Source organism: Apaloderma vittatum, unplaced genomic scaffold, assembly GCF_000703405.1.
Source record: "Apaloderma vittatum isolate BGI_N311 unplaced genomic scaffold, ASM70340v1 scaffold23911, whole genome shotgun sequence".
NCBI lineage: Eukaryota > Metazoa > Chordata > Aves > Trogoniformes > Trogonidae > Apaloderma > Apaloderma vittatum.
In genome coordinates this window covers 3,320-15,413 of record NW_009700012.1, presented here as the reverse complement: position 1 = coordinate 15,413, position 12,094 = coordinate 3,320, and the positions used below count along the sequence as shown (strand labels likewise).

The following is a 12,094-nucleotide window of genomic DNA, read 5'->3' as shown; positions in this document are numbered from 1 at the left end:
ATGTGCAGAGGCTGGGCAAGAGAACAGGGATAACTAACCCCTTCCCAACAGTGGGTTCTGAGCGCATTGCTCAGACAATGACAGATATTTACACATGTTTTGGACCACAAACATTTAAGATTAGGGGTTATTTTCATTGTGTAACAGCAACAACTACTTCTATAAGCAGAAGGTTAAAACTACAGGGGGGAAAAAAGATGGGGACTAAAAATTCAGTCATTTTCCAACTGTTAGTAAACTTAGTATCTCTCAGGAAAAGCTATCCACAATTTTTCTTTTGCTCCCTCCCTTTTCCTACGCCTAATACTTCTCCCTACACACTCCTACTTCATTCCTCATTTCACCTGTTCTATAATTAAAGAGTTGACACTGATTTTAAAATTTTAATTATCAGGTTTAAAAATCAGGGGAGCTGGGTTCCATACACTTATTCAAGTCACAATTTCAGGCTTGAAGGAGCATCACTGCGCCACTTAGTTCAGTTCTGGAAGAATAATTAACACCCCTAAGAATACCAGAAATTTTTTTATAAAAAATTTGAAAGATGATCCTATGGAAAATACATTAGAGTTAGGAATATAAATACTCAGGGACAAGTCTGACTCAGACTAATATTCTCCCTGATTTTAACTCATCAACACAAAACCAGAGGTATTTGCCTTCCTATAGGACTACTGATGCCTCAGGTGAAACAGACATGCCAGAGAGCTCGCTTTTTACAATTATTCTTGTATTTGTATGTGAGAACCTAGTATGGAAGATTAGAAGGGAAACAAAAGCAGCATACAGAACAAGAGTGCAGCAGGGAAGAAAGCAGCCACCAACTGATAAGCAAAACCAAACCTAGGCCAGTCAGATATGGTCACAAAACAACCGAGAACGTGCTCTAGTGACTTCCACAATAGCTCTGAATTTGCAAATAGAGCTTGAAAAAAAAAATATAGATGACCTTATGCTCATGGGTTATGTCACCCTTTCTTTGAACAGCTGGGACAATCTGGGTCAGAAAAGCAAAATCTCCTGGAGTGCCAGATTTATCTTTCAGTGTCCGATGGAAGGACTTCCCCGAACAAGTGGCTGCTACTCACAAACGCGGGGGGCTGTCAGCTTCCACTTGGAGCACTGCAGGGACCAGTTCTGCCACCTTATCTTCTCCATGTACAAACAAGTGAAAGGTCAAGTGAATAGCACTGCTCCATGTCCATCTTCTCCCTCATTGTGATGACAAAGACGTACCTTCGCCTTTCTTTTGTTTTCCACTGAATCACATCTCCTTCCTCACTGCAGGTTCCATACCACCATCTCAGCAATATGCAACTTTATCCTAATTTTCCATTTTTTCTCCTCCTAAGAGAAACAGGGAGGGAATACTGGTTCTACCCTACTCTGCCAGTAACTCTCAAGTCATGTGGTGATACTGGAGCAAGCCTCTGAATTACTTACCAAGCAACTCAATGCCACTTGGGAAAAGAAACCTCAGAAGTGCAGACATTTCCCTGAAGCAAGCAATCAGCAGAGTGAAGTTGATGCTAACAAGGAAAGCAGCTAAGTGAGTAGATCAGAGAAATATCCTCTGTACATTGATATTAAAATTTAATCTGAGACCCAGACACACTGTGAATCGTGAAAAGCTTTCAGAAAATATCTTAAAAACTCCCCAAATCGTATCAGCTGAATGACAAGCTGAGTAAATGGAGGTGTCTTTAAGCAAAAAAGTACACTGTTGATCGTCAGTTGTCTGGACTAGTGGGCTGCTAGAAAGGCAGTCTAATGCCCCTAGAAATCAAGTCAAGAGACCAATTCTTTCTCAGAGACTAACGGTTTTACAGACAACTCGTGTTCCTTCCATCAGGCATGGCAAAAATTACTCGTGGCAGCTTGAACGGGCAGACTTGAAAAGCTGTATACCACCACAGGTAATGACACACCGGATAGCTCATCTCTCTTCTCATGGTTGTTACCTTTATCAAATCTTTTAACGGTGACATTACTCAGCAACACAGTATTCTTTCATGAGACTACTGATAACTAAGAGCTTACCATATGAAAGACTAAAGGCCTCTCAATTCAAATGTGCAGAAGAAAACTGTAAAATACTATCCAATACGTGGTAAACTCACAACAGCTCCTAGAATCAACACCACCTCCTAGAAACATGCTTCAGAATATCCCACCCTTGTGAATGTCTCTCTGCTCTGTAATTTGAACTACCACCAACTTACACTACCAGCAGTTGCAGGGCTACCCATCCTCCTCTGCAAATATCCCCAACCCTATGAACCAAACAGGAACCCTGGGAACATGTAACTTTCCAGCTCCTTTCTCCCTTTAATTCATAAGGATTATGAGCAGAATACAAATACTTTCCAACAATAAAAATATTTTAATCCTTTTTTTTGGTCAAGAATACACCATATATCTTCAAAATGTCCTTGAAAGCCAACTTCAGCAGAGTTTGGTCCACTTAATTGCTATTACACCAATGTTTTACCTTCAAATAGTTTTCCAGAGTTTGTTTGAAAATGTGTGTCTTACAATAGCACTGTGTAACAGTGTTAGTCAGTAGGCTGATAACATAAAAGTAGTTCAGAAAAGAATCACAGAATGGATAAGTTTGGAAGTGACCTTGAAGCTCATCCAGTTGTGACCCCCTTGCTGTGGGCAGGGACAGCTCCCCCCCACCAGCCCAGGCCGCTCACAGCTCCATCCAACTGCCCTTGAACACCTCCAGGGATGGGACATCCACAGCTCCCTTGGGCAACCTGTGCCAGGGCTTCAATACGCTCATGGTGAAGAATTTCTTCCTAATATCTAATCTACATCTAGCCTCTTACAGTTTCAGGCCATTGCCCCTTGTCCTGTCACTACAGGCCCTTGTAAAAGCCCTTCTCCAGCTTTCCCGTAGGGCCCTTCATTTATTGGCAGGCTGCTATTAGGTCACCCCAGAGCCTTCTCTTCCCTAAGCTGAGCAACCCCAGCTCCCTCAGCCCGTCCTCACAGCAGAGGTGCTCCAGCCCTCTAATCATCTTCGTCACTCTCTGGACCCGCTCCAGCAGACCCGTATCCTTTCTGTACTGTGGGCTCCAGAACCGGACGCTGTACTCCAGGTGGGGCCTCACCAGAGCAGAGCAGGAGAATTACCTCCCTCGACTTGCTGGTCATTCTGCAGCCCAGGACACAGTTGCTTTTTGGGGTGCACAGGCACACCACTGGCTCACATTGAGCCTCTCCTCAACTTACATGCCCGAGTCCTCCTCAGGGCTGCTCCCAATCTGTTCTCCGCCCAGCCTGTATTTGCTTGGGATTGCCTCGGCCCAAAAAAACACATACAAAATAAAAACCGCATTTCTCTCATGTTTGAAACGAGTACCACTGTATTTGCCTAGAACTTTCCAAGTTAACTTCTGACAGGATTTAGGGCAGCACTGCACAGAAGCAATGTATTTGGGCTGGGAAACAATTATCACACTTTCTTTAAGATTTTCATTCAGAGATTCAGTGCAGAGGCTCTCCAGCCACCCGACCGGGCACACACCAGGGAGCCTATCATTGTGCAAACGTGGAAATGGGGCTTCTGCTCCAGCCTGTACCAGAAGCACTGCAGCTATCAGTGTATGGGGTTGGGTTTTTTCCCTGCTATGAGCTCTGTTCTGACCTGCTGAAGCCATTTTAGGAATTTTCCCTATAAATAACAGAGGTCTGACCAGCTGGGATGTATATCATATTTGGATTAACACTACAGCTCTCTGCAACTCTGGCAAAAGCAGTGGCTGTGCCTTTTATAGAACAGATGAATAATGGTCTTCCAAAGAGGCAAGATTAAATTACTAATCAGAGAACAGGGATGTTTCAGTTGTTGCTGCAATAAGCTCCTTCGGGTAAATTTAGGAAAGTCATTTAGCGTTCAAAATTGATACAATACTCATCTATTTTACAATATTTTCCTGTCAATAGATCTACTAGCACACAGAACAAAAAAAATATCCTATTAAAAACATAGTCAAGACTGAACTACATCAGTTGGGTGGAATAAAAAAGTGCCGGTCAAACACCAGACTTTCACCACCAAGTTTTACGTACCCTGAAATCCGCTTTAACCCGATTAACCTGTTGTCTACCAAAGCAGCATGGAGTGGTGAAGTAGACAGTAAAAGGGAAGAAAAGATTCATAAACTGTATGCTTAAAATTCACAAATAAAATCATAAAATAAAGAATAATTTGTGAGTGCACAGAAATTACTGTGCTGCAAACCCACTTGCATACTAAAATACTACTTCTGGTAATACTGGCAGACACACACAAGAAGAGGGGGATATAGGGGGGAAAAAACAGGAATAGTTAATTTTAATTCCATTCAAATGACAGGAAATGTTTGCTAGATTAAAGAGGGGGAATCAGTACTTGCCAACAATGGTAGTAAGAAAAACTAAACAAAGAAACAAACCAAAACAAAAGTTTTAGAGCTGTAATTATGTAGTACACTGCTAAAAGAAATTAATTTTGATCAGGAAATGCACTGTACACCAGGCCCTCGACATCAAACAAATACTGTACTTCCTGTCTTACTAGTAAAGTTACTCCAATGTCTAAGAAAATACTAAGACTCATATTTGGCTTTAATTAAAAAAAAAAAAATTAAAAAAAGTTTGTGTAAAATTACTGGAGTTTCTCCCCAGATGTCTGGCCTTTAAAAGGAATACCATATACACACCTGAAACTGCTATAGCTCCCAAGCTCTGCTAAGCACAGCCTGCTGAAGGCTGTGGAGCAGTTCTCACAAAGAACTAACCCGAGACTACAAACCAGTACTTCCCTTAGGTGCACCTTCAAAAATGTTGTAAGTTACAGAGTAGCAGCCCCAAACAAAGCAATGTTGTAGCTGCGGAAGGGACAAAGGCAAACCAAACCATGCACACTTTATCAAATGAGCTACTGTGTTTACTACCTCAAGCTAAAGCTTAGCTCTGGTGAGAACACTCTGCAATGAAGTTCATTGTCCCTCCTACCTGAAATGGAGGAAGGACTATTCTTTTCCCTCCCTGGGTAACCACTCCCATTCAGTGACTGCAGGATTTTACCCTCATTCATGCTTCACAGTTCCCCCAAGCACTACAGATTACCAATCCCAATATGCAGCAACTATTTGGAAAAGCAAGAACATATCAGCAAAGCACCATCTGGTTATCAAGTGAAACAGACTTCTCTAGGAACCAACTCTGTGTCTGGATTATCAAAATTGTGTTGGTCAAGAACATCACATAAGAAAAATACTTTAAATTTCCATTTTTAATAAACGAAATATGAAAACTGGAAATTTTAAGGACACAGAACCAAGGACAAGGCACCCTTCTCTTACTAGTGAGTGGTATTTTCCATGGGCATTTACTGGTGAAAAAAAGTAATCATTTGTGATCAGACACAAGAAGTTCCTTACCCAGAAACACTGGACGGATTTGTAACTTCAGTAATTCCAAGAATGCTTTTGAGAAGTACTAAAATACTTCAGTGAAAGGATTTGATCTTCACCTTCAAAGAAGAAAAAAATTTTGTTCCATCTGTTCTATTTTGAATTTCTAACTTTTAAATTATTTATTTCAATGCTACCTCCTGGAGCGAGATTAATGAAGTCAAATCATTTAACTGACTGTGATTTTTGAAAATTTGTAGAAACAATAAAACAAGTTTCTCAATGACAGTGGAATAAAGCCTGTTTTCCTATGGATTTGAGATCTTTGAGAGAAAAAGAAGTGACTAAAGCCCTTATTTCTTAAGAAATCAAGGTAAAACAGAAAGGTACAATTTTATTCCACCTATTTTGAGAACAAAGACAGATGGAGTCCTCAGGGAAGCAGCTCTTTTTCAAAGGCTTAGGAAAGATGATGTACATCTCCCCCGAACTCTACAAACGGAGGGTGCCAAATCCTCCTCTCTCATTGCTCTCTTTGTGATGAAACTCCTCTGTCCCACACGTGTAACTGGGAGCGAGGACTGGTATGAGTCATCTGACCCACTTTTAGCTGGACACAGCCTGTTGGAACTGTACACTTGAAACATAGATGTGTGGGTAACAGGCTGTTCAGACCATCGCTCTCTACGCCGCTGCCAGAGAAGCCAGCTGGACTGCTTACGGGTGGTCCAGACACCAGAGACATGGGGAAGAACAGAGACGGCTCTTACACGCAATGCTCAGAGGAGTTAAAGATGCAGAAAAGTTGTGTGTGCCCGTCACCCACGGAGGAAATGAAAGTGAAGGGGAGCAGCCGAGGGCTAAGGCTGCCAGCTGGCCGGCACCAGGAACTCCCAAGCTTCTGCCGTCAGCCTCACTGGGTGCTCCTTCCTGCCTAGGCGGTGGAGGTACCACTTTATGGGCAAAGCAGTTTTTGGCTGCAGAACCTATTTTTAAGCCTGAAGCTTAAAGCAAGAGAAGTCTGAAAAGTAAATGCACGTACGATTATTGGGTGCTTAAAATGCTATCAGAAAAATACTATTTTATCCCTGTTTGAAGATTCTTTTTTCATGTGCCCGTGTCTTTACTACACAGGCCCTGCTACACAATCCGCTTGTTCTTACAAACAAACCAATCACAAAACCCCACAGCATCCAGGTCTGACACATCCAATGTCTGCCCGTAACAAACAGAAAAGCACAAACAGAGCTGCACAATGCCCTTTTCTCAAGTCTTACTCTACAGCATATAGAACCAGAATGTCTAATAGATCAGTTAAGATTAGCGTAGTATTAAATCCCAAATCCAAGCTACCTATTTCATGATTAGTGAGAAAATTTATTATTATGACTTTAACAATCTTTGAGGTGTGTTAGACATGTGACCCGTCAGCTCTCAGATGTGCAATGCCCATTTGGAAGAGCAAAGTACATACACCTACCACGTGTGTGTGTAACACCTCCCACAGAGGATTTCTCAGCGCCCTATCTTTACGTCTGTAACCTTCGGCACTGAGGCAGACTGGCAGACTTTACCTCTCTGAAACACTACAGGAACCAGACTCAACTCAACCAACTCAAACCAACCTGTTCTGAAGGAGAATGTGAACAAGTAGGGTGGCTCAAAGAGAGATTCTACCATAGAGAAGAAGTGAAGTGTGTTCTTGATTGATTCTTAGCAGAAATTTTTCTTTTATTAACCCTATATGCAGGAGGATTTTTTGAAGACTGTGAACACCCTTCCACTTCCCTCCTTGAGTGGTGAAATACTCTTTGAGGAAGTTTAGCAATTGTGAAAGAACTTTCTTTGAGTTCTTTACCTTCTATCAGCTGCGCAAGTTTGTTCCAGTACTGTGTGCTCACAAATCCTTCAGAAATATCTCACACACACACAAAACGTACACACACACACACATATAGTGTGTGTATTTGGAAATAGATAATCTATCATCCATCCTGCTCAACCCTGCTCTAGACACATCACAAACACACTCACTGCCTGGGCAAAGCAGAGTCTTCTGGGGTCTTTCTGAAGTGTATTTTATTATGGAAAAACAAGATATAAGCCACTTTTTGTTCTTTATTTGCTTGTCCAAAGAATAATGCAGTTGACTCCAGCTGCTTCAGCCAGTAACAGCAGAATCACACACTTCAGGCGAACAGCGCCCGTGACGGGTACTGCCAAACACCACTCAGACAAAAACACCACACTGATGAGGTCACACATGCCATATGCTGAGCTTTAATGCCTCACATCCCCGTCTACAGTCCTTCAGGTAAACTACAAAGCTTAAGGCATGATCAGCTTTGCTGCTGCTTAACCTACTACATGTATCACAATGAACAGGCAGATAGCTGTCACAGAATAGTACAAGTAACTTATTATTACAGAAAATCAGTTCAGATTATTGAAGTCACACTTGCATTTGTGTAGGCTTACTGTAGTTTTGCTTAAAATATTTTAATAACAAAGATACTTGAAAATGTGTTAATTTTCAATCTACAGCAAAACCACTAAAACACCCACTACATTTGTCGATTTTTACTTAATCACAAAATACACAAGATTGTGAACATTAAGTAGATATACATTAAGGACTTGTCTATCACGTTTCCAGACTATATTTCTTACAAATACTAGTTTGCACATAGCAAATATATGTAGTAAATTTTCTGTCTGACATTTCCTCCAAAGCAACAGAATTTTCATTTTTTTGCAAAGTACAGTATCACGGCAAACATTCCTAACTGCTTTCTCCTCAAGATCCCCTTGTCACCGCCATAAAAAGAACTACATGACTAAATGGTCTGACCATCTCAGCTTAACAACTGAGCCACTCTCAGTCACTCCAGCTTCATGTAGAAAATAATACCATTTGTATCCTCTATGAAGCAACAGAGATAAAAGCCACTAGAAACAAGTTGTAGGTTGGTGTTTAAGGCAGCACACATACAGAATCCAAGGAATTTTTTCAGAGCAGGATTCAAAGCAGTACACGCGTAAGGGAAAAAAAACAAACCAAAACACATAACACAGCTGTAAAGAACAAATTAATAAGTGCAATACTTGCTACAGAAAACCTCATGAAGATACGGAACAAGCTAGAATCTCAGAACTGCATAGCCTACTTTTAACAACAGCTACTCATCTAGCTCTTACAAAGGCTGAATCTCTTAATAACTGAAACATGTTCGCTTATGCGAAGAGCAGACATAGCATGGGAATCCAGCAAGTCCTGCCAACGACTCTCTACTCTCGTTCTGGAAGAACCACTCCTGGTAAGGACAGCAATTTAGTTCTTTGCCTACTCAAACTCTGTTTTTTTCAGTCAAGACTAAAAGGATGCCAAGTGTGCTCTTTTGTTTGCCTCGAGCAGTTGTCACCTTTAAACTGGGCAGCACCACCTCACTCACCAAGTCTTTATAGCCCAGCAGTTAAACAGCAGTGCATTATTCGATTAGAACTGACAGGAGCAGAAATGCTTGTTTGCTGCCCGTTGCCAGCATTATGGGTATATGCAACAATGGGAAAAAGTACTCAGCAGGTAAGAACTGTACCTGAGGTGAAATGGAGTCTTCTCACACAGATTCAAGCTTTGTTTTGGCATAAAGGTACTAACAGCAAAATGCAACAAAAAAAAGTGTTTAGATCACCATGGTCTCTAAGGACTTCATATTGAAAATGTGCAGCCATGAAAAAACAAAAAACACATTTAGGAAGACTCAGAGTTAACTCATCTCTGCAGAATGGTTCCTCTGTTCTGTCTTCTGCTCAAAAGCAGGTTAACAGTATTCAAGAACAAACAAGGGAGCAAAAATGTCATTTCTTCTTATTTTTAGAAAAGCAGATCTTCATAGGAAGTTTAATAAAGACTTATCTAGGACTTGTTTTCACAGCAAAGAAAAAGAAGGTCTTGCAGAAAAAAAGGTACAAATAAAAATTATCTTATATTAACTGACTGAAGGCTAGGAATGGCATTTCCAGCATTAACAAAAAATAACAAGCAAACCAAATCAGTAGAAACAATGCTCCCATTTCAAGTATCTTTCAGGAGAAGATAGTTTCATAATGATCAGTTAGTATTTCTGTCTAACACGCTGCTGGTACATAATTCAGCATTTAAAAAAATAGTTTCAGTTCTCTTAAAGACATTATCCTTTAGTAAAGCTCTTATCTGTATCATTAACTAGTAAAACTTGACAATGAGACACTGCTGGCCCTACACGTAATTTCTAAACCTGCTTATAATCATTCAAATCAAGAAATCTTTGGACTACTCATCAGCGAGCTCAATGTTATTTTAAGTTTCTACATTCAATATCTGAGCAATATCCAGTTAGGATGCAAATTCTGGATGCCTTCATACCTAAAAAGAATCTCCTTCAGCAACCTCCTTGTCACAAAACAGACAATTTGGTTATCTCTTGTCACCAAACTACTTATGATTGATACAAATCAGTAGCTGTTCGCTCCATGAGAGGTGGAAACAAGTCTCAGACAGAACTGCCCTCTATGTCTCAAAAATGGAGGCCAAGAATTAGGGATACCAAGGTTGTATCTGGAATTATTTTTCACAAGCTACTGCTTTGTACCAGTTTTTGGTCAACACCTCTTTTAAAACTGAGGTTGCTCATATTGTTAATTACAGTATTATCTACCAAGACATTATAAAGCCAGCTGCTCAGAGAACACATCTGCAAAAATGACACCTTCGATTTGTATGCACCTTTGCAAATTAAGGTGCTTCTGTGCCTAACACTCTATCAGCAAACACTCCTTAAAGTGAAGGACCTAACATGCATACAGCATTGCTATGGTACTGCCAGCCAGGCCTGGCAATAACACTGTTTTACAAAAGGCAATCTTTCTCATATATTCAATTTGTTTTGCTCAGTTCACCTTGTAAGAAATGACCCACTGTCAAAGGAGATTCATTACTGTTACTGGAGTGAACATTATCAGAAACATGATCTTGAGAGATTTCAGACCAAGGACAGACACTAGCACAAGTATTTGCTTTGTAAAATGAATCTGGAAGATTGCAGCTGGAGTCTGAGGGCGAATTTACACTTCACTGCTCAGCTGATTTAAGAGGTCGCCGCTGCCAAAGGAGGATATCCCACTCCATGTTGCATCATCCTGATCCCCTCCCTAGAGGAAGCCCCAGGACTCACTGCATCCTGGGCTAATCCAGCTCAGCTCACTAACATCACAGGCTTCCCCTCCGCCCCCCGCTTCTGTTTTTAAAAATCAAGGCTGTGCTGGTTTAAGAAGGCTGAAGGCACTAGCATGGGGTCTCAGAGTGGGAATTGTCCTTTGCAGCAGAGCCACGCTGGTCGAGCAGCTGAAGTCATAGCATGTAACTGCACCCTGGCAAGAAGTGTCAAGCTCGTTTGCCCTCCCCACCACAGAAACACAAAAGTACCAGCCCTTCCACGAACTGAATCTCCCTCTCCCTTCCCCAGGATTCTCTCTCAGTTGCTTCTCTTTCTAGCTCTATATTTGGTACTTGGAAAAAAAAAGCCTTGCTGAAGCAGTAGGGAAGAAGGGGTGTAAGGACAAAATTACATAGCATTTATTCAGGGCCATCTGTTATTCTAAGTCTCAAAGTACTATTTCTGTATTGCCGCAGTGTACCATTCCAGCCATATGAAAGAATTCACGTCTTTCCTAATTGCAATCAGTTCAGCACAAGCTGAAGCAGCAAATGTTTTTCTACATGCCATAGAAGAGATTTTTAGACTTTAAAAGTGGTGCAAGGGGGGTAAGATTGTTTCTCTGGTTCTTTACATGAACACATGTTAATATATTCATGTGTTTCTATTAGGGAAGAAGGCATTAAAATCAAGGATACCGTAAATTTTAGCAGACCTCGAAAGAACAGCAGAAAAAATGGTTTTCCTTTTTAAAAAGTAACATTTTCTGCTACTTATTCTCAAAAAAAACCAGTGACCGATATCACTGTAGTAGAGCAAAGACCTAGAAATGAAAGCTCAGCTTCAGAAGGATGGATGTTACCTTTTTTCCTGCTCTACAATTACTGGTACTGATTAACCTTTAAAGGTGGTTCAATAATACTAGTTGCATAGCACTCCTTGACATGATCAGACTCACTAGAATCAGATACAGTAACCCAATATGTTCTTTCACAAAGCGAGCAACAATCTCTGCTAATAATCAATAGGAAATTTTTCCTGTAACACACAGAACCTGACTGTAAAAAGCATTTTTAAATAAAAAAAATACATGGATTTTAGCTAAGCTAAATGGATGATACTTATACACTAACCAAATTTCTTACCTGATAGGGCTGAAAGGCACTATCTTCAGTTATAAAATCCAGCTGTTTGTCCACAAGGAATTCTACTGCAGTAATTGAATTGTATACACTTTTTCCAACCAAGGGTTTGAATGTCTATTGGAAAAAAAGAAAAAGAAAATTAACCAATTAAAATAACCTAAGCACACCAAATCCCCAGGACTGTGTAAACACTGATTAATTCTTCCATCGAAACAAGCCAAAACAGAGTAACAATTACTAATTATACAAGAAAGGAGGATTTTATGTTTTGTACTTTTTCCTTTCTGCCACTGGTAGAAAACCAGCTGGAAAAGAAAACTACACCATACATTCCTCCTTTCCCTCA

General features: G+C 40.6%; 1 protein-coding gene across 1 annotated transcript in view; it reads right to left on the bottom strand.

Moving 5' to 3' along the window:
- Positions 1-11,856, bottom strand: part of JMJD1C (jumonji domain containing 1C) — a 57,408-nt gene extending 45,552 nt beyond the window's left edge. The window contains exon 1 of the mRNA XM_009878615.1: positions 11,749-11,856. The gene's annotated coding sequence lies outside the window, so the exon portion shown is untranslated. The remainder of the gene's footprint in view (positions 1-11,748) is intronic.
- Between the last annotated feature and the right edge of the window lie 238 nt (positions 11,857-12,094).